We start from the raw sequence: 20,687 nt of genomic DNA, 5'->3' as shown, positions 1-20,687 counted from the left end.
GGACCTTGTGGCGCAATGGTAGCGCGTCTGACTCCAGATCAGAAGGTTGCGTGTTCAAATCACGTCGGGGTCATATTTGCTTTTCCCACTCTGAAATACAAAATTGCTCTTCAGTATCTCGTTATTTCAACCTGACTGCATCTTTGTGCTCTGGGCCTAGTTGTTCTGGCGTTTCGAATGTAAGCTTTGCAGCAGGGAAGTATCATATTGACAGACACCCATGAAGGACATGGTCAACCTTTAAAGCAGGCCAATCTCTATGTTTTACTGGATGCAGCAGAAGTATTTCCTCTTTACCATCTCTTCAAGTGGGCCTGACTGATGTGCTGTTTTGTGCACGCTACGTGGGCTTTGTAAAGCATACCTCTGCCATTTGCATGGCCTCCTAGCGCTGTCAATATTTTCGTGTAATCGCTGAATGCTGCACTGTCCTGGGAACTCTAGGTGTGACTAAAGGATATATGCTGGGGCCCCGAAAGGGGGTCGGCAGTCTAGTGGCAATGCCCATCACTTTGCAGTTTGGGTTTGTGAGTTCAGGTACCGGTCTGGTGTCGGAAACCTGTAAGCGCCCTCCCAATCAACTGTCGGTCCTGGATTGTGAGGATTTCCCCTTATACTGGTCTCAGTAGACACATTTCCATTTTACTTTTTCACTCTCGCATTGCCTATTTCTCGCTCTCTCATAGATACATTATAGACAAGAGAGACATTGTCAGCGAGAGGGTTTCACAGCACCTTCCCCCATTTCCCTAAGTGCATTGCAAGGGGCTCTGGGAGGCGTGCACATTTGTCTGAAACACAAAGATCCACTGGCAATAAAAAGCGTAGGTCCCTAGTTTGCATTTCTTAGAATTTGAGGTGACACTCAGAGTTGTCTCGGGGGTGACTGTACCTTTCATAGGAGATGTGCTAATCCCCAAACCCTCTTCCTTTGTCCCAGTAATCTGTCTTAGTGCCTCTAGCAAGTTGTTTTCTGAAACAAAGCTTACCTGAACATCCTGTAAAATTGGTAACTTTTCAGTAGCAGTACAGTGCAGTATATAGCATTCCTGTTGCGCACAGCATCTAGATCCAAAAATTGCTTACTCTACCCCAGAAATTAGAATTCACCCAGTCAAACAGAGGGATCTATAAAGAGCATGGCAAGTAGTTAACATAAGCTACTTCCCCCAAGTTCTCTTGGTGCACTCTGCTGCCCTCTTTTAACAGAAGAATGCAACTGCAGGTCTTGCTTCTCAGCAAGGTACCTACATATAGAAACCTTGGTGCACTCTTGCTAAATCTGCTGGAATGTGTCTTCTATTGTGCCCAGGGTGGTTGTGTATTTGGGGATTCAGGGAAGCAAGGGAGCAGTCTAATGCACTGCAGTGCTAAGAGAGGCATGCCTTTTTCAGAAAAAAGTTCAGGTTTTCTGCCAATCAGAAAAAAATAGCAATGCAATCAGGCCAAAGGCAGAACACACATGCCAGTGAGTCTCTGTGGCGCAATTGGTTAGCGCGTTCGGCTGTTAACCGAAAAGACGCTGCTGTTTTTGGCACAAAGACACAGAGTGTTCCACTCAGTAAACCTGAGTCATTTCTCCCGTGTTCTCTGGGTTCAGCCTACTGTCCCCTTTTAACACAAGTGTGCAACTGTGGCTTTCTCCTCATAGCAAGTTATGCCTATACAGAGGACATTTGGTGCACTGTTGATGGGCTCTGTCCTCTACTAAATCCCCTGTGTTTGTGGATTAGGGGAGGTAGGGAAGTGCTTGATACCCTGATTTGCTGTGGGAAAAAGAGCTATTTTAGAAATATTTTCAGGTTGCCTGGGAAGCATAAGCAAACAGCACACCAATCAGGCCCCTGTGTAAGGACTGCATGAGTCTCTGTGGCGCAATCAGTTAGCGTGTTTGGCTGTTAACCGAAAGGTTGGTGGTTCAAGCCCACCCAGGGACTGTGCCTTTTGGCCCAAAAATTCAGCGTGACCAACTATGGACTTCTGTTTACCTCACGCAGGTCTCGTCTGCTGACGTCCAAAAAATCCAAAAAACTGCAAGCAATTCTTCTCGCTTGCTTTAGTTTTTCAAAACTTGCCATTCAATTCATAAACATCAAGACTTCATGGGAAGGGTTTGGCTGCAGCGTGTACTGATGCACAGAAGGAAGCTATCCTAGCCAGTCTACTTAAAGAAGCAATGAGGCTCTGCAGGTGCATGTACGTCTCCTACCTTTATTCTGTCATCAGACACACCAGGTGGATTGCCACAAGGACCTCGTGGCGCAATGGTAGCGCGTCTGACTCCAGATCAGAAGGTTGCGTGTTCAAATCACGTCGGGGTCATACTTGCTTTTCCCACTCTGAAATACAAAATTGCTCTTCAGTATCTCGTTATTTCAACCTGACTGCATCTTTGTGCTCTGGGCCTAGTTGCTCTGGCGTTTCGAATGTAAGTTTTGCAGCAGGGAAGTATCATATTGACAGACACCCATGAAGGACATGGTCAACCTTTAAAGCAGGCCAATCTCTATGTTTTACTGGATGCAGCAGAAGTATTTCCTCTTTACCATCTCTTCAAGTGGGCCTGACTGATGTGCTGTTTTGTGCACGCTACGTGGGCTTTGTAAAGCATACCTCTGCCATTTGCATGGCCTCCTAGCGCTGTCAATATTTTCGTGTAATCGCTGAATGCTGCAGTGTCCTGGGAACTCTAGGTGTGACTAAAGGATATATGTTGGGGCCCCGAAAGGGGGTCGGCAGTCTAGTGGCAATGCCCATCACTTTGCAGTTTGGGTTTGTGAGTTCAGGTACCGGTCTGGTGTCGGAAACCTGTAAGCGCCCTCCCAATCAACTGTCGGTGCTGGATTGTGAGGATTTCCCCTTATACTGGTCTCAGTAGACACATTTCCATTTTACTTTTTCACTCTCGCATTGCCTATTTCTCTCTCTCTCATAGTTACATTATAGACAAGAGAGACATTGTCAGCGAGAGGGCTTCACAGCACCTTCCCCCCTTTCCCTAAGTGCATTGCAAGGGGCTCTGGGAGGCGTGCACATTTGTCTGAAACACAAAGATCCACTGGCAATAAAAGGCGTAGGTCCCTAGTTTGCATTTCTTAGAATTTGAGGTGACACTCAGAGTTGTCTCGGGCGTGACTGTACCTTTCATAGGAGATGTGCTAATCCCCAAACCCTCTTCCTTTGTCCCAGTAATCTGTCTTAGTGCCTCTAGCAAGTTGTTTTCTGAAACAAAGCTTACCTGAACATCCTGTAAAATTGGTAACTTTTCAGTAGCAGTACAGTGCAGTATATAGCATTCTTGTTGCGCACAGCATCTAGATCCAAAAATTGCTTACTCTACCCCAGAAATTAGAATTCACCCAGTCAAACAGAGGGATCTATAAAGAGCATGGCAAGTAGTTAACATAAGCTACTTCCCCCAAGTTCTCTTGGTGCACTCTGCTGCCCTCTTTTAACAGAAGAATGCAACTGCAGGTCTTGCTTCTCAGCAAGGTACCTACATATAGAAACCTTGGTGCACTCTTGCTAAATCTGCTGGAATGCGTCTTCTATTGTGCCCAAGGTGGTTGTGTATTTGGGGACTCAGGGAAGCAAGGGAGCAGTCTAATGCACTGCAGTGCTAAGAGAGGCATGCCTTTTTCAGAAAAAAGTTCAGGTTTTCTGCCAATCAGAAAAAAATAGCAATGCAATCAGGCCAAAGGCAGAACACACATGCCAGTGAGTCTCTGTGGCGCAATTGGTTAGCGCGTTCGGCTGTTAACCGAAAAGACGCTGCTGTTTTGGGCACAAAGACACAGAGTGTTCCACTCAGTAAACCTGAGTCATTTCTCCCGTGTTCTCTGGGTTCAGCCTACTGTCCCCTTTTAACACAAGTGCGCAACTGTGGCTTTCTCCTCATAGCAAGTTATGCCTACACAGAGGGCATTTGGTGCACTGTTGATGGGCTCTGTCCTCTACTAAATCCCCTGTGTTTGTGGATTAGGGGAGGTAGGGAAGTGCTTGATACCCTGATTTGCTCTGGGAAATAGAGCTATTTTAGAAATATTTTCAGGTTGCCTGGGAAGCATAAGCAAACAGCACACCAATCAGGCCCCAGTGTAAGCACTGCATGACTCTCTGTGGCGCAATCGGTTAGCGCGTTCGGCTGTTAACGAAAGGTTGGTGGTTCAAGCCCACCCAGGGACGATGCATTTTGGCTCAAAAATTCAGCATGACCAACTATGAACTTCTGTTTACCTCTCGCAGGTCTCGTCTGCTGACGTCCAAAAAATCCAATAAACTGCAAGCAATTCTTCTCGCTTGCTTTAGTTTTTCAAAACTTGCCATTCAATTCATAAACATCAAGACTTCATGGGAAGGGTTTGGCTGCAGCGTGTACTGATGCACAGAAGGAAGCTATCCTAGCCAGTCTACCTAAAGAAGCAATGAGGCTCTGCAGGTGCATGTACGTCTCCTACCTTTATTCTGTCATCAGACACACCAGGTGGATTGCCACAAGGACCTCGTGGCGCAATGGTAGCGCGTCTGACTCCAAATCAGAAGGTTATGTGTTCAAATCACGTCGGGGTCATATTTGCTTTTCCCACTCTGAAATACAAAATTGCTCTTCAGTATCTCGTTATTTCAACCTGACTGCATCTTTGTGCTCTGGGCCCAGTTGTTCTGGCGTTTCGAATGTAAGCTTTGCAGCAGGGAAGTATCATATTGACAGACACCCATGAAGGAGATGGTCAACCTTTAAAGCAGGCCAATCTCTATGTTTTACTGGATGCAGCAGAAGTATTTCCTCTTTACCATCTCTTCAAGTGGGCCTGACTGATGTGCTGTTTTGTGCACGCTACGTGGGCTTTGTAAAGCATACCTCTGCCATTTGCATGGCCTCCTAGCGCTGTCAATATTTTCGTGTAATCGCTGAATGCTGCACTGTCCTGGGAACTCTAGGTGTGACTAAAGGATATATGCTGGGGCCCCGAAAGGGGGTCGGCAGTCTAGTGGCAATGCCCATCACTTTGTAGTTTGGGTTTGTGAGTTCAGGTACCGCTCTGGTGTCAGAAAACTGTAAGCGCCCTCCCAATCAACTGTCGGTCCTGGATTGTGAGGATTTCCCCTTATACTGGTCTCAGTAGACACATTTCCATTTTACTTTTTCACTCTCGCATTGCCTATTTCTCTCTCTCTCATAGATACATTATAGACAAGAGAGACATTGTCAGCGAGAGGGTTGCACAGCACCTTCCCCCATTTCCCTAAGTGCATTGCATGGGGCTCTGGGAGGGGTGCACATTTGTCTGAAACACAAAGAACCACTGGCAATAAAAGGCGTAGGACCCCAGTTCGCATTTCTTAGAATTTGAGGAGGCACTCAGAGTTGTCTCGGGCGTGACTGTACCTTTCATAGGAGATGTGCTAATCCCCAAACCCTCTTCCTTTGTCCCAGTAATCTGTCCTAGGGCCTCTAGCAAGTTGTTTTCTGAAACAAAGCTTACCTGAACATCCTGTAAAATTGGTAACTTTTCAGTAGCAGTACAGTGCAGTATATAGCATTCCTGTTGCGCACAGCATCTAGATCCAAAAATTGCTTACTCTACCCCAGAAATTAGAATTCACCCAGTCAAACAGAGGGATCTATAAAGATCATGGCAAGTAGTTAACATAAGCTACTTCCCCCAAGTTCTCTTGGTGCACTCTGCTGCCCTCTTTTAACAGAAGAATGCAACTGCAGGTCTTGCTTCTCAGCAAGGTACCTACATATAGAAACCTTGGTGCACTCTTGCTAAATCTGCTGGAATGTGTCTTCTATTGTGCCCAAGGTGGTTGTGTATTTGGGGACTCAGGGAAGCAAGGGAGCAGTCTAATGCACTGCAGTGCTAAGAGAGGCATGCCTTTTTCAGAAAAAAGTTCAGGTTTTCTGCCAATCAGAAAAAAATAGCAATGCAATCAGGCCAAAGGCAGAACACACATGCCAGTGAGTCTCTGTGGCGCAATTGGTTAGCGCATTCGGCTGTTAACCGAAAAGACGCTGCTGTTTTGGGCACAAAGACACAGAGTGTTCCACTCAGTAAACCTGAGTCATTTCTCCCGTGTTCTCTGGGTTCAGCCTACTGTCCCCTTTTAACACAAGTGCGCAACTGTGGCTTTCTCCTCATAGCAAGTTATGCCTACACAGAGGACATTTAGTGCACTGTTGATGGGCTCTGTCCTCTACTAAATCCCCTGTGTTTGTGGATTAGGGGAGGTAGGGAAGTGCTTGATACCCTGATTTGCTGTGGGAAATAGAGCTATTTTAGAAATATTTTCAGGTTGCCTGGGAAGCATAAGAAAAACAGCACACCAATCAGGCCCCAGTGTAAGCACTGCATGAGTCTCTGTGGCGCAATCGGTTAGCGCGTTCGGCTGTTAACCGAAAGGTTGGTTGTTCAAGCCCACCCAGGGACGATGCATTTTGGCTCAAAAATTCAGCATGACCAACTATGAACTTCTGTTTACCTCTCGCAGGTCTCGTCTGCTGACGTCCAAAAAATCCAATAAACTGTAAGCAATTCTTCTCGCTTGCTTTAGTTTTTCAAAACTTGCCATTCAATTCATAAACATCAAGACTTCATGGGAAGGGTTTGGCTGCAGCGTGTACTGATGCACAGAAGGAAGCTATCCTATCCAGTCTACCTAAAGAAGCAATGAGGCTCTGCAGGTGCATGTACGTCTCCTACCTTTATTCTGTCATCAGACACACCAGGTGGATTGCCACAAGGACCTCGTGGCGCAATGGTAGCGCGTCTGACTCCAGATCAGAAGGTTTCGTGTTCAAATCACGTCGGGGGCATATTTGCTTTTCCCACTCTGAAATATAAAATTGCTCTTCAGTATCTCGTTATTTCAACCTGACTGCATCGTTGTGCTCTGGGCCTAGTTGTTCTGGCGTTTCGAATGTAAGCTTTGCAGCAGGGAAGTATCATATTGACAGACACCCATGAAGGACATGGTCAACCTTTAAAGCAGGCCAATCTCTATGTTTTACTGGATGCAGCAGAAGTATTTCCTCTTTACCATCTCTTCAAGTGGGCCTGACTGATGTGCTGTTTTGTGCACGCTACGTGGTCTTTGTAAAGCATACCTCTGCCATTTGCATGGCCTCCTAGCGCTGTCAATATTTTCGTGTAATCGCTGAATGCTGCACTGTCCTGGGAACTCTAGGTGTGACTAAAGGATATATGCTGGGGCCCCGAAAGGGGGTCGGCAGTCTACTGGCAATGGGCATCACTTTGCAGTTTGGGTTTGTGAGTTCAGGTACCGGTTTGGTGTCGGAAACCTGTAAGCGCCCTCCCAATCAACTGTCGGTCCTGGATTGTGAGGATTTCCCCTTATACTGGTCTCAGTAGACACATTTCCATTTTACTTTTTCACTCTCGCATTGCCTATTTCTCTCTCTCTCATAGTTACATTATAGACAAGAGAGACATTGTCAGCGAGAGGGTTGCACAGCACCTTCCCCCCTTTCCCTAAGTGCATTGCAAGGGGCTCTGGGAGGCGTGCACATTTGTCTGAAACACAAAGATCCACTGGCAATAAAAAGCGTAGGTCCCTAGTTTGCATTTCTTAGAATGTGAGGTGACACTCAGAGTTGTCTCGGGCGTGACTGTACCTTTCATAGGAGATGTGCTAATCCCCAAACCCTCTTCCTTTGTCCCAGTAATCTGTCTTAGTGCCTCTAGCAAGTTGTTTTCTGAAACAAAGCTTACCTGAACATCCTGTAAAATTGGTAACTTTTCAGTAGCAGTACAGTGCAGTATATAGCATTCCTGTTGCGCACAGCATCTAGATCCAAAAATTGCTTACTCTACCCCAGAAATTAGAATTCACCCAGTCAAACAGAGGGATCTATAAAGAGCATGGCAAGTAGTTAACATAAGCTACTTCCCCCAAGTTCTCTTGGTGCACTCTGCTGCCCTCTTTTAACAGAAGAATGCAACTGCAGGTCTTGCTTCTCAGCAAGGTACCTACATATAGAATCCTTGGTGCACTCTTGCTAAATCTGCTGGAATGTGTCTTCTATTGTGCCCAAGGTGGTTGTGTATTTGGGGACTCAGGGAAGCAAGGGAGCAGTCTAATGCACTGCAGTGCTAAGAGAGGCATGCCTTTTTCAGAAAAAAGTTCAGGTTTTCTGCCAATCAGAAAAAAATAGCAATGCAATCAGGCCAAAGGCAGAACACACATGCCAGTGAGTCTCTGTGGCGCAATTGGTTAGCGCGTTCGGCTGTTAACCGAAAAGACGCTGCTGTTTTGGGCACAAAGACACAGAGTGTTCCACTCAGTAAACCTGAGTCATTTCTCCCGTGTTCTCTGGGTTCAGCCTACTGTCCCCTTTTAACACAAGTGCGCAACTGTGGCTTTCTCCTCATAGCAAGTTATGCCTACACAGAGGACATTTGGTGCACTGTTGATGGGCTCTGTCCTCTACTAAATCCCCTGTGTTTGTGGATTAGGGGAGGTAGGGAAGTGCTTGATACCCTGATTTGCTGTGGGAAATAGAGCTATTTTAGAAATATTTTCAGGTTGCCTGGGAAGCATAAGCAAAAAGCACACCAATCAGGCCCCTGTGTAAGAACTGCATGAGTCTCTGTGGCGCAATCGGTTAGCGCGTTCGGCTGTTAACCGAAAGGTTGGTGGTTCAAGCCCACCCAGGGACGGTGCATTTTGGCTCAAAAATTCAGCGTGACCAACTATGGACTTCTGTTTACCTCTCGCAGGTCTCGTCTGCTGACGTCCAAAAAATCCAATAAACTGCAAGCAATTCTTCTCGCTTGCTTTAGTTTTTCAAAACTTGCCATTCAATTCATAAACATCAAGACTTCATGGGAAGGGTTTGGCTGCAGCGTGTACTGATGCACAGAAGGAAGCTATCCTAGCCAGTCTACCTAAAGAAGCAATGAGGCTCTGCAGGTGCATGTACGTCTCCTACCTTTATTCTGTCATCAGACACACCAGGTGGAGTGCCGCATGGACCTCGTGGCGCAATGGTAGCGCGTCTGACTCCAGATCCGAAGGTTTCGTGTTCAAATCACGTCGGGGTCATATTTGCTTTTCCCACTCTGAAATATAAAATTGCTCTTCAGTATCTCGTTATTTCAACCTGACTGCATCTTTGTGCTCTGGGCCTAGTTGTTCTGGCGTTTCGAATGTAAACTTTGCAGCAGGGAAGTATCATATTGACAGACACCCATGAAGGACATGGTCAACCTTTAAAGCAGGCCAATCTCTATGTTTTACTGGATGCAGCAGAAGTATTTCCTCCTTACCATCTCTTCAAGTGGGCCTGATTGATGTGCTGTTTTGTGCACGCTACGTGGGCTTTGTAAAGCATACCTCTGCCATTTGCATGGCCTCCTAGCGCTGTCAATATTTTCGTGTAATCGCTGAATGCTGCACTGTCCTGGGAACTCTAGGTGTGACTAAAGGATATATGCTGGGGCCCCGAAAGGGGGTCGGCAGTCTAGTGGCAATGCCCATCACTTTGCAGTTTGGGTTTGTGAGTTCAGGTACCGGTCTGGTGTCGGAAACCTGTAAGCGCCCTCCCAATCAACTGTCGGTCCTGGATTGTGAGGATTTCCCCTTATACTGGTCTCAGTAGACACATTTCCATTTTACTTTTTCACTCTCGCATTGCCTATTTCTCTCTCTCTCATAGATACATTATAGACAAGAGAGACATTGTCAGCGAGAGGGCTTCACAGCACCTTCCCCCCTTTCCCTAAGTGCATTGCAAGGGGCTCTGGGAGGCGTGCACATTTGTCTGAAACACAAAGATCCACTGGCAATAAAAGGCGTAGGACCCCAGTTCGCATTTCTTAGAATTTGAGGAGGCACTCAGAGTTGTCTCGGGCGTGACTGTACCTTTCATAGGAGATGTGCTAATCCCCAAACCCTCTTCCTTTGTCCCAGTAATCTGTCCTAGGGCCTCTAGCAAGTTGTTTTCTGAAACAAAGCTTACCTGAACATCCTGTAAAATTGGTAACTTTTCAGTAGCAGTACAGTGCAGTATATAGCATTCCTGTTGCGCACAGCATCTAGATCCAAAAATTGCTTACTCTACCCCAGAAATTAGAATTCACCCAGTCAAACAGAGGGATCTATAAAGATCATGGCAAGTAGTTAACATAAGCTACTTCCCCCAAGTTCTCTTGGTGCACTCTGCTGCCCTCTTTTAACAGAAGAATGCAACTGCAGGTCTTGCTTCTTAGCAAGGTACCTACATATAGAAACCTTGGTGCACTCTTGCTAAATCTGCTGGAATGTGTCTTCTATTGTGCCCAAGGTGGTTGTGTATTTGGGGACTCAGGGAAGCAAGGGAGCAGTCTAATGCACTGCAGTGCTAAGAGAGGCATGCCTTTTTCAGAAAAAAGTTCAGGTTTTCTGCCAATCAGAAAAAAATAGCAATGCAATCAGGCCAAAGGCAGAACACACATGCCAGTGAGTCTCTGTGGCGCAATTGGTTAGCGCGTTCGGCTGTTAACCGAAAAGATGCTGCTGTTTTTGTCACAAAGACACAGAGTGTTCCACTCAGTAAACCTGAGTCATTTCTCCCGTGTTCTCTGGGTTCAGCCTACTGTCCCCTTTTAACACAAGTGCGCAACTGTGGCTTTCTCCTCATAGCAAGTTATTCCTACACAGAGGAGATTTGGTGCACTGTTGATGGGCTCTGTCCTCTACTAAATCCCCTGTGTTTGTGGATTAGGGGAGGTAGGGAAGTGCTTGATACCCTGATTTGCTGTGGGAAATAGAGCTTTTTTAGAAATATTTTCAGGTTGCCTGGGAAGCATAAGCAAACAGCACACCAATCAGGCCCCAGTGTAAGCACTGCATGAGTCTCTGTGGCGCAATCGGTTAGCGGGTTCGGCTGTTAACCGAAAGGTTGGTGGTTCAAGCCCACCCAGGGACGATGCATTTTGGCTCAAAAATTCAGCATGACCAACTATGAACTTCTGTTTACCTCTCGCAGGTCTCGTCTGCTGACGTCCAAAAAATCCAATAAACTGCAAGCAATTCTTCTCGCTTGCTTTAGTTTTTCAAAACTTGCCATTCAATTCATAAACATCAAGACTTCATGGGAAGGGTTTGGCTGCAGCGTGTACTGATGCACAGAAGGAAGCTATCCTAGCCAGTCTACCTAAAGAAGCAATGAGGCTCTGCAGGTGCATGTACGTCTCCTACCTTTATTCTGTCATCAGACACACCAGGTGGATTGCCACAAGGACCTTGTGGCGCAATGGTAGCGCGTCTGACTACAGATCAGAAGCTTGTGTGTTCAAATCACGTCGGGGTCATACTTCCTTTTCCCACTCTGAAATACAAAATTGCTCTTCAGTATCTCGTTATTTCAACCTGACTGCATCTTTGTGCTCTGGGCCTAGTTGTTCTGGCGTTTCGAATGTAAGCTTTGCAGCAGGGAAGTATCATATTGACAGACACCCATGAAGGACATGGTCAACCTTTAAAGCAGGCCAATCTCTATGTTTTACTGGATGCAGCAGAAGTATTTCCTCTTTACCATCTCTTCAAGTGGGCCTGACTGATGTGCTGTTTTGTGCACGCTACGTGGGCTTTGCAAAGCATACCTCTGCCATTTGCATGGCCTCCTAGCGCTGTCAATATTTTCGTGTAATCGCTGAATGCTGCAGTGTCCTGGGAACTCTAGGTGTGACTAAAGGATATATGTTGGGGCCCCGAAAGGGGGTCGGCAGTCTAGTGGCAATGCCCATCACTTTGCAGTTTGGGTTTGTGAGTTCAGGTACCGGTCTGGTGTCGGAAACCTGTAAGCGCCCTCCCAATCAACTGTCGGTCCTGGATTGTGAGGATTTCCCCTTATACTGGTCTCAGTAGACACATTTCCATTTTACTTTTTCACTCTCGCATTGCCTATTTCTCTCTCTCTCATAGATACATTATAGACAAGAGAGACATTGTCAGCGAGAGGGTTGCACAGCACCTTCCCCCATTTCCCTAAGTGCATTGCATGGGGCTCTGGGAGGCGTGCACATTTGTCTGAAACACAAAGATCCACTGGCAATAAAAGGCGTAGGACCCCAGTTCGCATTTCTTAGAATTTGAGGAGGCACTCAGAGTTGTCTCGGGCGTGACTGTACCTTTCATAGGAGATGTGCTAATCCCCAAACCCTCTTCCTTTGTCCCAGTAATCTGTCCTAGGGCCTCTAGCAAGTTGTTTTCTGAAACAAAGCTTACCTGAACATCCTGTAAAATTGGTAACTTTTCAGTAGCAGTACAGTGCAGTATATAGCATTCCTGTTGCGCACAGCATCTAGATCCAAAAATTGCTTACTCTACCCCAGAAATTAGAATTCACCCAGTCAAACAGAGGGATCTATAAAGAGCATGGCAAGTAGTTAACATAAGCTACTTCCCCCAAGTTCTCTTGGTGCACTCTGCTGCCCTCTTTTAACAGAAGAATGCAACTGCAGGTCTTGCTTCTCAGCAAGGTACCTACATATAGAAACCTTGGTGCACTCTTGCTAAATCTGCTGGAATGTGTCTTTTATTGTGCCCAAGGTGGTTGTGTATTTGGGGATTCAGGGAAGCAAGGGAGCAGTCTAATGCACTGCAGTGCTAAGAGAGGCATGCCTTTTTCAGAAAAAAGTTCAGGTTTTCTGCCAATCAGAAAAAAATAGCAATGCAATCAGGCCAAAGGCAGAACACACATGCCAGTGAGTCTCTGTGGCACAATTGGTTAGCGCGTTCGGCTGTTAACCGAAAAGACGCTGCTGTTTTTGGCACAAAGACACAGAGTGTTCCACTCAGTAAACCTGAGTCATTTCTCCCGTGTTCTCTGGGTTCAGCCTACTGTCCCCTTTTAACACAAGTGCGCAACTGTGGCTTTCTCCTCATAGCAAGTTATTCCTACACAGAGGAGATTTGGTGCACTGTTGATGGGCTCTGTCCTCTACTAAATCCCCTGTGTTTGTGGATTAGGGGAGGTAGGGAAGTGCTTGATACCCTGATTTGCTGTGGGAAATAGAGCTTTTTTAGAAATATTTTCAGGTTGCCTGGGGAGCATAAGCAAACAGCACACCAATCAGGCCCCAGTGTAAGCACTGCATGAGTCTCTGTGGCGCAATCGTTCGGCTGTTAACCGAAAGGTTGGTGGTTCAAGCCCACCCAGGGACGGTGCATTTTGGCTCAAAAATTCAGCGTGACCAACTATGGACTTCTGTTTACCTCTCGCAGGTCTCGTCTGCTGACGTCCAAAAAATCCAATAAACTGTAAGCAATTCTTCTCGCTTGCTTTAGTTTTTCAAAACTTGGCATTCAATTCATAAACATCAAGACTTCATGGGAAGGGTTTGGCTGCAGCGTGTACTGATGCACAGAAGGAAGCTATCCTAGCCAGTCTACCTAAAGAAGCAATGAGGCTCTGCAGGTGCATGTACGTCTCCTACCTTTATTCTGTCATCAGACACACCAGGTGGATTGCCACAAGGACCTCGTGGCGCAATGGTAGCGCGTCTGACTCCAGATCAGAAGGTTGTGTGTTCAAATCACGTCGGGGTCATACTGCCTTTTCCCACTCTGAAATACAAAATTGCTCTTCAGTATCTCGTTATTTCAACCTGACTGCATCTTTGTGCTCTGGGCCTAGTTGTTCTGGCGTTTCGAATGTAAACTTTGCAGCAGGGAAGTATCATATTGACAGACACCCATGAAGGACATGGTCAACCTTTAAAGCAGGCCAATCTCTATGTTTTACTGGATGCAGCAGAAGTATTTCCTCTTTACCATCTCTTCAAGTGGGCCTGACTGATGTGCTGTTTTGTGCACGCTACGTGGGCTTTGTAAAGCATACCTCTGCCATTTGCATGGCCTCCTAGCGCTGTCAATATTTTCGTGTAATCGCTGAATGCTGCACTGTCCTGGGAACTCTAGGTGTGACTAAAGGATATATGCTGGGGCCCCGAAAGGGGGTCGGCAGTCTAGTGGCAATGCCCATCACTTTGCAGTTTGGGTTTGTGAGTTCAGGTACCGGTCTGGTGTCGGAAACCTGTAAGCGCCCTCCCAATCAACTGTCGGTCCTGGATTGTGAGGATTTCCCCTTATACTGGTCTCAGTAGACACATTTCCATTTTACTTTTTCACTCTCGCATTGCCTATTTCTCTCTCTCTCATAGATACATTATAGACAAGAGAGACATTGTCAGCGAGAGGGTTGCACAGCACCTTCCCCCATTTCCCTAAGTGCATTGCAAGGGGCTCTGGGAGGCGTGCACATTTGTCTGAAACACAAAGATCCACTGGCAATAAAAAGCGTAGGTCCCTAGTTTGCATTTCTTAGAATTTGAGGTGACACTCAGAGTTGTCTCGGGCGTGACTGTACCTTTCATAGGAGATGTGCTAATCCCCAAACCCTCTTCCTTTGTCCCAGTAATCTGTCTTAGTGCCTCTAGCAAGTTGTTTTCTGAAACAAAGCTTACCTGAACATCCTGTAAAATTGGTAACTTTTCAGTAGCAGTACAGTGCAGTATATAGCATTCCTGTTGCGCACAGCATCTAGATCCAAAAATTGCTTACTCTACCCCAGAAATTAGAATTCACCCAGTCAAACAGAGGGATCTATAAAGAGCATGGCAAGTAGTTAACATAAGCTACTTCCCCCAAGTTCTCTTGGTGCACTCTGCTGCCCTCTTTTAACAGAAGAATGCAACTGCAGGTCTTGCTTCTCAGCAAGGTACCTACATATAGAATCCTTGGTGCACTCTTGCTAAATCTGCTGGAATGTGTCTTCTATTGTGCCCAAGGTGGTTGTGTATTTGGGGACTCAGGGAAGCAAGGGAGCAGTCTAATGCACTGCAGTGCTAAGAGAGGCATGCCTTTTTCAGAAAAAAGTTCAGGTTTTCTGCCAATCAGAAAAAAATAGCAATGCAATCAGGCCAAAGGCAGAACACACATGCCAGTGAGTCTCTGTGGCACAATTGGTTAGCGCGTTCGGCTGTTAACCGAAAAGACACTGCTGTTTTTGGCACAAAGACACAGAGTGTTCCACTCAGTAAACCTGAGTAATTTCTCCCGTGTTCTCTGGGTTCAGCCTACTGTCCCCTTTTAACACAAGTGCGCAACTGTGGCTTTCTCCTCATAGCAAGTTATGCCTACACAGAGGACATTTGGTGCACTGTTGATGGGCTCTGTCCTCTACTAAATCCCCTGTGTTTGTGGATTAGGGGAGGTAGGGAAGTGCTTGATACCCTGATTTGCTGTGGGAAAAAGAGCTATTTTAGAAATATTTTCAGGTTGCCTGGGAAGCATAAGCAAACAGCACACCAATCAGGCCCCTGTGTGGGAACTGCATGAGTCTCTGTGGCGCAATCGGTTAGCGCGTTTGGCTGTTAACCGAAAGGTTGGTGGTTCAAGCCCACCCAGGGACGATGCATTTTGGCTCAAAAATTCAGCATGACCAACTATGAACTTCTGTTTACCTCTCGCAGGTCTCGTCTGCTGACGTCCAAAAAATCCAATAAACTGTAAGCAATTCTTCTCGCTTGCTTTAGTTTTTCAAAACTTGCCATTCAATTCATAAACATCAAGACTTCATGGGAAGGGTTTGGCTGCAGCGTGTACTGATGCACAGAAGGAAGCTATCCTAGCCAGTCTACTTAAAGAAGCAATGAGGCTCTGCAGGTGCATGTACGTCTCCTACCTTTATTCTGTCATCAGACACACCAGGTGGATTGCCATAAGGACCTCGTCGCGCAATTGTAGCGTGTCTGACTTCAGATCAGAAGGTTGTGTGTTCAAATCACGTCGGGGTCATACTTCCTTTTCCCACTCTGAAATACAAAATTGCTCTTCAGTATCTCGTTATTTCAACCTGACTGCATCTTTGTGCTCTGGGCCTAGTTGTTCTGGCGTTTCGAATGTAAGCTTTGCAGCAGGGAAGTATCATATTGACGGACACCCATGAAGGACATGGTCAAGCTTTAAAGCAGGCCAATCTCTATGTTTTACTGGATGCAGCAGAAGTATTTCCTCTTTACCATCTGTTCAAGTGGGCCTGACTGATGTGCTGTTTTGTGCACGCTACGTGGGCTTTGTAAAGCATACCTCTGCCATTTGCATGGCCTCCTAGCGCTGTCAATATTTTCGTGTAATCGCTGAATGCTGCACTGTCCTGGGAACTCTAGGTGTGACTAAAGGATATATGTTGGGGCCCCGAAAGGGGGTCGGCAGTCTAGTGGCAATGGGCATCACTTTGCAGTTTGGGTTTGTGAGTTCAGGTACCGGTCTGGTGTCGGAAACCTGTAAGCGCCCTCCCAATCAACTGTCGGTCCTGGATTGTGAGGATTTCCCCTTATACTGGTCTCAGTAGACACATTTCCATTTTACTTTTTCACTCTCGCATTGCCTATTTCTCTCTCTCTCATAGTTACATTATAGACAAGAGAGACATTGTCAGCGAGAGGGCTTCACAGCACCTTCCCCCCTTTCCCTAAGTGCATTGCATGGGGCTCTGGGAGGCGTGCACATTTGTCTGAAACACAAAGATCCACTGGCAATAAAAAGCGTAGGTCCCTAGTTTGCATTTCTTAGAATTTGAGGTGACACTCAGAGTTGTCTCGGGCGTGACTGTACCTTTCATAGGAGATGTGCTAATCCCCAAACCCTCTTCCTTTGTCCCAGTAATCTGTCTTAGTGCCTCTAGCAAGTTGTTTTCGGAAACGAAGCTTACCTGAACATCCTGTAAAATTGGTAACTTTTCAGTAGCAGTACAGTGCAGTATATAGCATTCCTGTTGCGCACAGCATCTAGATCCAAAAATTGCTTACTCTACCCCAGAAATTAGAATTCACCCAGTCAAACAGAGGGATCTATAAAGAGCATGGCAAGTAGTTAACATAAGCTACTTCCCCCAAGTTCTCTTGGTGCACTCTGCTGCCCTCTTTTAACAGAAGAATGCAACTGCAGCTCTTGCTTCTCAGCAAGGTACCTACATATAGAATCCTTGGTGCACTCTTGCTAAATCTGCTGGAATGTGTCTTCTATTGTGCCCAGGGTGGTTGTGTATTTGGGGACTCAGGGAAGCAAGGGAGCAGTCTAATGCACTGCAGTGCTAAGAGAGGCATGCCTTTTTCAGAAAAAAGTTCAGGTTTTCTGCCAATCAGAAAAAAATAGCAATGCAATCAGTCCAAAGGCAGAACACACATGCCAGTGAGTCTCTGTGGCGCAATTGGTTAGCGCGTTCGGCTGTTAACCGAAAAGACGCTGCTGTTTTTGGCACAAAGACACAGAGTGTTCCACTCAGTAAACCTGAGTCATTTCTCCCGTGTTCTCTGGGTTCAGCCTACTGTCCCCTTTTAACACAAGTGCGCAACTGTGGCTTTCTCCTCATTGCAAGTTATGCCTACACAGAGGACATTTGGTGCACTGTTGATGGGCTCTGTCCTCTACTAAATCCCCTGTGTTTGTGGATTAGGGGAGGTAGGGAAGTGCTTGATACCCTGATTTGCTGTGGGAAAAAGAGCTGTTTTAGAAATATTTTCAGGTTGCCTGGGAAGCATAAGCAAACAGCAAACCAATCAGGCCCCTGTGTAAGAACTGTTTAGTCTCTGTGGCGCAATCGGTTAGCGCGTTCGGCTGTTAACCGAAAGGTTGGTGGTTCAAGCCCACCCAGGGACGGTGCATTTTGGCTCAAAAATTCAGCGTGACCAACTATGGACTTCTGTTTACCTCTCGCAGGTCTCGTCTGCTGACGTCCAAAAAATCCAATAAACTGCAAGCAATTCTCCTCGCTTGCTTTAGTTTTTCAAAACTTGCCATTCAATTCATAAACATCAAGACTTCATGCGAAGGGTTTGGCTGCAGCGTGTACTGATGCACAGAAGGAAGCTATCCTAGCCAGTCTACTTAAAGAAGCAATGAGGCTCTGCAGGTGCATGTACGTCTCCTACCTTTATTCTGTCATCAGACACACCAGGTGGAGTGCCGCATGGACCTCGTGGCGCAATGGTAGCGCGTCTGACTCCAGATCCGAAGGTTTCGTGTTCAAATCACGTCGGGGTCATATTTGCTTTTCCCACTCTGAAATATAAAATTGCTCTTCAGTATCTCGTTATTTCAACCTGACTGCATCTTTGTGCTCTGGGCCTAGTTGTTCTGGCGTTTCGAATGTAAGCTTTGCAGCAGGGAAGTATCATATTGACAGACACCCATGAAGGACATGGTCAAGCTTTAAAGCAGGCCAATCTCTATGTTTTACTGGATGCAGCAGAAGTATTTCCTCTTTACCATCTCTTCAAGTGGGCCTGACTGATGTGCTGTTTTGTGCACGCTACGTGGGCTTTGTAAAGCATACCTCTGCCATTTGCATGGCCTCCTAGCGCTGTCAATATTTTCGTGTAATCGCTGAATGCTGCACTGTCCTGGGAACTCTAGGTGTGACTAAAGGATATATGCTGGGGCCCCGAAAGGGGGTCGGCAGTCTAGTGGCAATGCCCATCACCTTGCAGTTTGGGTTTGTGAGTTCAGGTACCGGTCTGGTGTCGGAAACCTGTAAGCGCCCTCCCAATCAACTGTCGGTCCTGGATTGTGAGGATTTCCCCTTATACTGGTCTCAGTAGACACATTTCCATTTTACTTTTTCACTCTCGCATTGCCTATTTCTCTCTCTCTCATAGATACATTATAGACAAGAGAGACATTGTCAGCGAGAGGGCTTCACAGCACCTTCCCCCATTTCCCTAAGTGCATTGCAAGGGGCTCTGGGAGGCGTGCACATTTGTCTGAAACACAAAGATCCACTGGCAATAAAAAGCGTAGGTCCCTAGTTTGCATTTCTTAGAATTTGAGGTGACACTCAGAGTTGTCTCGGGCGTGACTGTACCTTTCATAGGAGATGTGCTAATCCCCAAACCCTCTTCCTTTGTTCCAGTAATCTGTCTTAGTGCCTCTAGCAAGTTGTTTTCTGAAACAAAGCTTACCTGAACATCCTGTAAAATTGGTAACTTTTCAGTAGCAGTACAGTGCAGTATATAGCATTTCTGTTGCGCACAGCATCTAGATCCAAAAGCTGCTTACTCTACCCCAGAAATTAGAATTCACCCAGTCAAACAGAGGGATCTATAAAGAGCATGGCAAGTAGTTAACATAAGCTACTTACCCCAAGTTCTCTTGGTGCACTCTGCTGCCCTCTTTTAACAGAAGAATGCAACTGCAGCTCTTGCTTCTCAGCAAGGTACCTACATATAGAATCCTTGGTGCACTCTTGCTAAATCTGCTGGAATGTGTCTTCTATTGTGCTCAAGGTGGTTGTGTATTTGGGGACTCAGGGAAGCAAGGGAGCAGTCTAATGCACTGCAGTGCTAAGAGAGGCATGCCTTTTTCAGAAAAAAGTTCAGGTTTTCTGCCAATCAGAAAAAAATAGCAATGCAATCAGGCCAAAGGCAGAACACACATGCCAGTGAGTCTCTGTGGCGCAATTGGTTAGCGCGTTCGGCTGTTAACCGAAAAGACGCTGCTGTTTTGGGCACAAAGACACAGAGTGTTCCACTCAGTAAACCTGAGTCATTTCTCCCGTGTTCTCTGGGTTCAGCCTACTGTCCCCTTTTAACACAAGTGCGCAACTGTGGCTTTCTCCTCATAGCAAGTTATGCCTACACAGAGGGCATTTGGTGCACTGTTGATGGGCTCTGTCCTCTACTAAATCCCCTGTGTTTGTGGATTAGGGGAGGTAGGGAAGTGCTTGATACCCTGATTTGCTGTGGGAAATAGAGCTATTTTAGAAATATTTTCAGGTTGCCTGGGAAGCATAAGCAAACAGCACACCAATCAGGCCCCAGTGTAAGCACTGCATGAGTCTCTGTGGCGCAATCGGTTAGCGCGTTCGGATGTTAACCGAAAGGTTGGTGGTTCAAGCCAACCCAGGGACGATGCATTTCGGCTCAAAAATTCAGCATGACCAACTATGAACTTCTGTTTACCTCTCGTCTGCTGACGTCCAAAAAATCCAATAAACTGCAAGCAATTCTTCTCGCTTGCTTTAGTTTTTCAAAACTTGCCATTCAATTCATAAACATCAAGACTTCATGGGAAGGGTTTGGCTGCAGCGTGTACTGATGCACAGAAGGAAGCTATCCTAGCCAGTCTACCTAAAGAAGCAATGAGGCTCTGCAGGTGCATGTACGTCTCCTACCTTTATTCTGTCATCAGACACACCAGATGGACTGCCACAAGGACCTCGTGGCGCAATGGTAGCGCGTCAGACTCCAGATCAGAAGGTTGTGTGTTCAAATCACAACGGGGTCATACTTCCTTTTCCCACTCTGAAATACAAAATTGCTCTTCAGTATCTCGTTATTTCAACCTGACTGCATCTTTGTGCTCTGGGCCTAGTTGTTCTGGCGTTTCGAATGTAAGCTTTGCAGCAGGGAAGTATCATATTGACAGACACCCATGAAGGAGATGGTCAACCTTTAAAGCAGGCCAATCTCTATGTTTTACTGGATGCAGCAGAAGTATTTCCTCTTTACCATCTCTTCAAGTGGGCCTGACTGATGTGCTGTTTTGTGCACGCTACGTGGGCTTTGTAAAGCATACCTCTGCCATTTGCATGGCCTCCTAGCGCTGTCAATATTTTCGTGTAATCGCTGAATGCTGCACTGTCCTGGGAACTCTAGGTGTGACTAAAGGATATATGC

At 46.3% G+C, this 20,687-nt stretch overlaps 12 non-coding genes across 12 annotated transcripts; all 12 read left to right on the top strand.

Moving 5' to 3' along the window:
- The first annotated feature begins 1 nt into the window (after position 1).
- Positions 2 to 73, top strand: TRNAW-CCA (transfer RNA tryptophan (anticodon CCA)). Its single transcript has one exon. It is a non-coding gene; the product is annotated as a tRNA-Trp (tRNA).
- A 2,177-nt stretch (positions 74 to 2,250) lies between these two features.
- Positions 2,251 to 2,322, top strand: TRNAW-CCA (transfer RNA tryptophan (anticodon CCA)). Its single transcript has one exon. It is a non-coding gene; the product is annotated as a tRNA-Trp (tRNA).
- A 2,176-nt stretch (positions 2,323 to 4,498) lies between these two features.
- TRNAW-CCA (transfer RNA tryptophan (anticodon CCA)) lies at positions 4,499 to 4,570 on the top strand. Its single transcript has one exon. It is a non-coding gene; the product is annotated as a tRNA-Trp (tRNA).
- Positions 4,571 to 6,361: 1,791 nt separating this feature from the next.
- On the top strand, positions 6,362 to 6,435 carry TRNAN-GUU (transfer RNA asparagine (anticodon GUU)). The gene has a single exon. It is a non-coding gene; the product is annotated as a tRNA-Asn (tRNA).
- Positions 6,436 to 6,748: 313 nt separating this feature from the next.
- On the top strand, positions 6,749 to 6,820 carry TRNAW-CCA (transfer RNA tryptophan (anticodon CCA)). Its single transcript has one exon. It is a non-coding gene; the product is annotated as a tRNA-Trp (tRNA).
- Positions 6,821 to 8,610: 1,790 nt separating this feature from the next.
- TRNAN-GUU (transfer RNA asparagine (anticodon GUU)) lies at positions 8,611 to 8,684 on the top strand. The gene has a single exon. It is a non-coding gene; the product is annotated as a tRNA-Asn (tRNA).
- Positions 8,685 to 10,859: 2,175 nt separating this feature from the next.
- TRNAN-GUU (transfer RNA asparagine (anticodon GUU)) lies at positions 10,860 to 10,933 on the top strand. The gene has a single exon. It is a non-coding gene; the product is annotated as a tRNA-Asn (tRNA).
- A 313-nt stretch (positions 10,934 to 11,246) lies between these two features.
- TRNAC-ACA (transfer RNA cysteine (anticodon ACA)) lies at positions 11,247 to 11,318 on the top strand. The gene has a single exon. It is a non-coding gene; the product is annotated as a tRNA-Cys (tRNA).
- A 2,168-nt stretch (positions 11,319 to 13,486) lies between these two features.
- On the top strand, positions 13,487 to 13,558 carry TRNAW-CCA (transfer RNA tryptophan (anticodon CCA)). The gene has a single exon. It is a non-coding gene; the product is annotated as a tRNA-Trp (tRNA).
- Positions 13,559 to 15,348: 1,790 nt separating this feature from the next.
- On the top strand, positions 15,349 to 15,422 carry TRNAN-GUU (transfer RNA asparagine (anticodon GUU)). The gene has a single exon. It is a non-coding gene; the product is annotated as a tRNA-Asn (tRNA).
- Positions 15,423 to 17,596: 2,174 nt separating this feature from the next.
- TRNAN-GUU (transfer RNA asparagine (anticodon GUU)) lies at positions 17,597 to 17,670 on the top strand. The gene has a single exon. It is a non-coding gene; the product is annotated as a tRNA-Asn (tRNA).
- A 2,553-nt stretch (positions 17,671 to 20,223) lies between these two features.
- Positions 20,224 to 20,295, top strand: TRNAW-CCA (transfer RNA tryptophan (anticodon CCA)). Its single transcript has one exon. It is a non-coding gene; the product is annotated as a tRNA-Trp (tRNA).
- The last annotated feature ends 392 nt before the right edge of the window (positions 20,296 to 20,687 follow it).

This window comes from Ambystoma mexicanum, chromosome 11, assembly GCF_040938575.1.
Source record: "Ambystoma mexicanum isolate Mex_15411 chromosome 11, UKY_AmexF1_1, whole genome shotgun sequence".
NCBI lineage: Eukaryota > Metazoa > Chordata > Amphibia > Caudata > Ambystomatidae > Ambystoma > Ambystoma mexicanum.
This window is presented reverse-complemented; position numbering and strand designations above follow the sequence as displayed.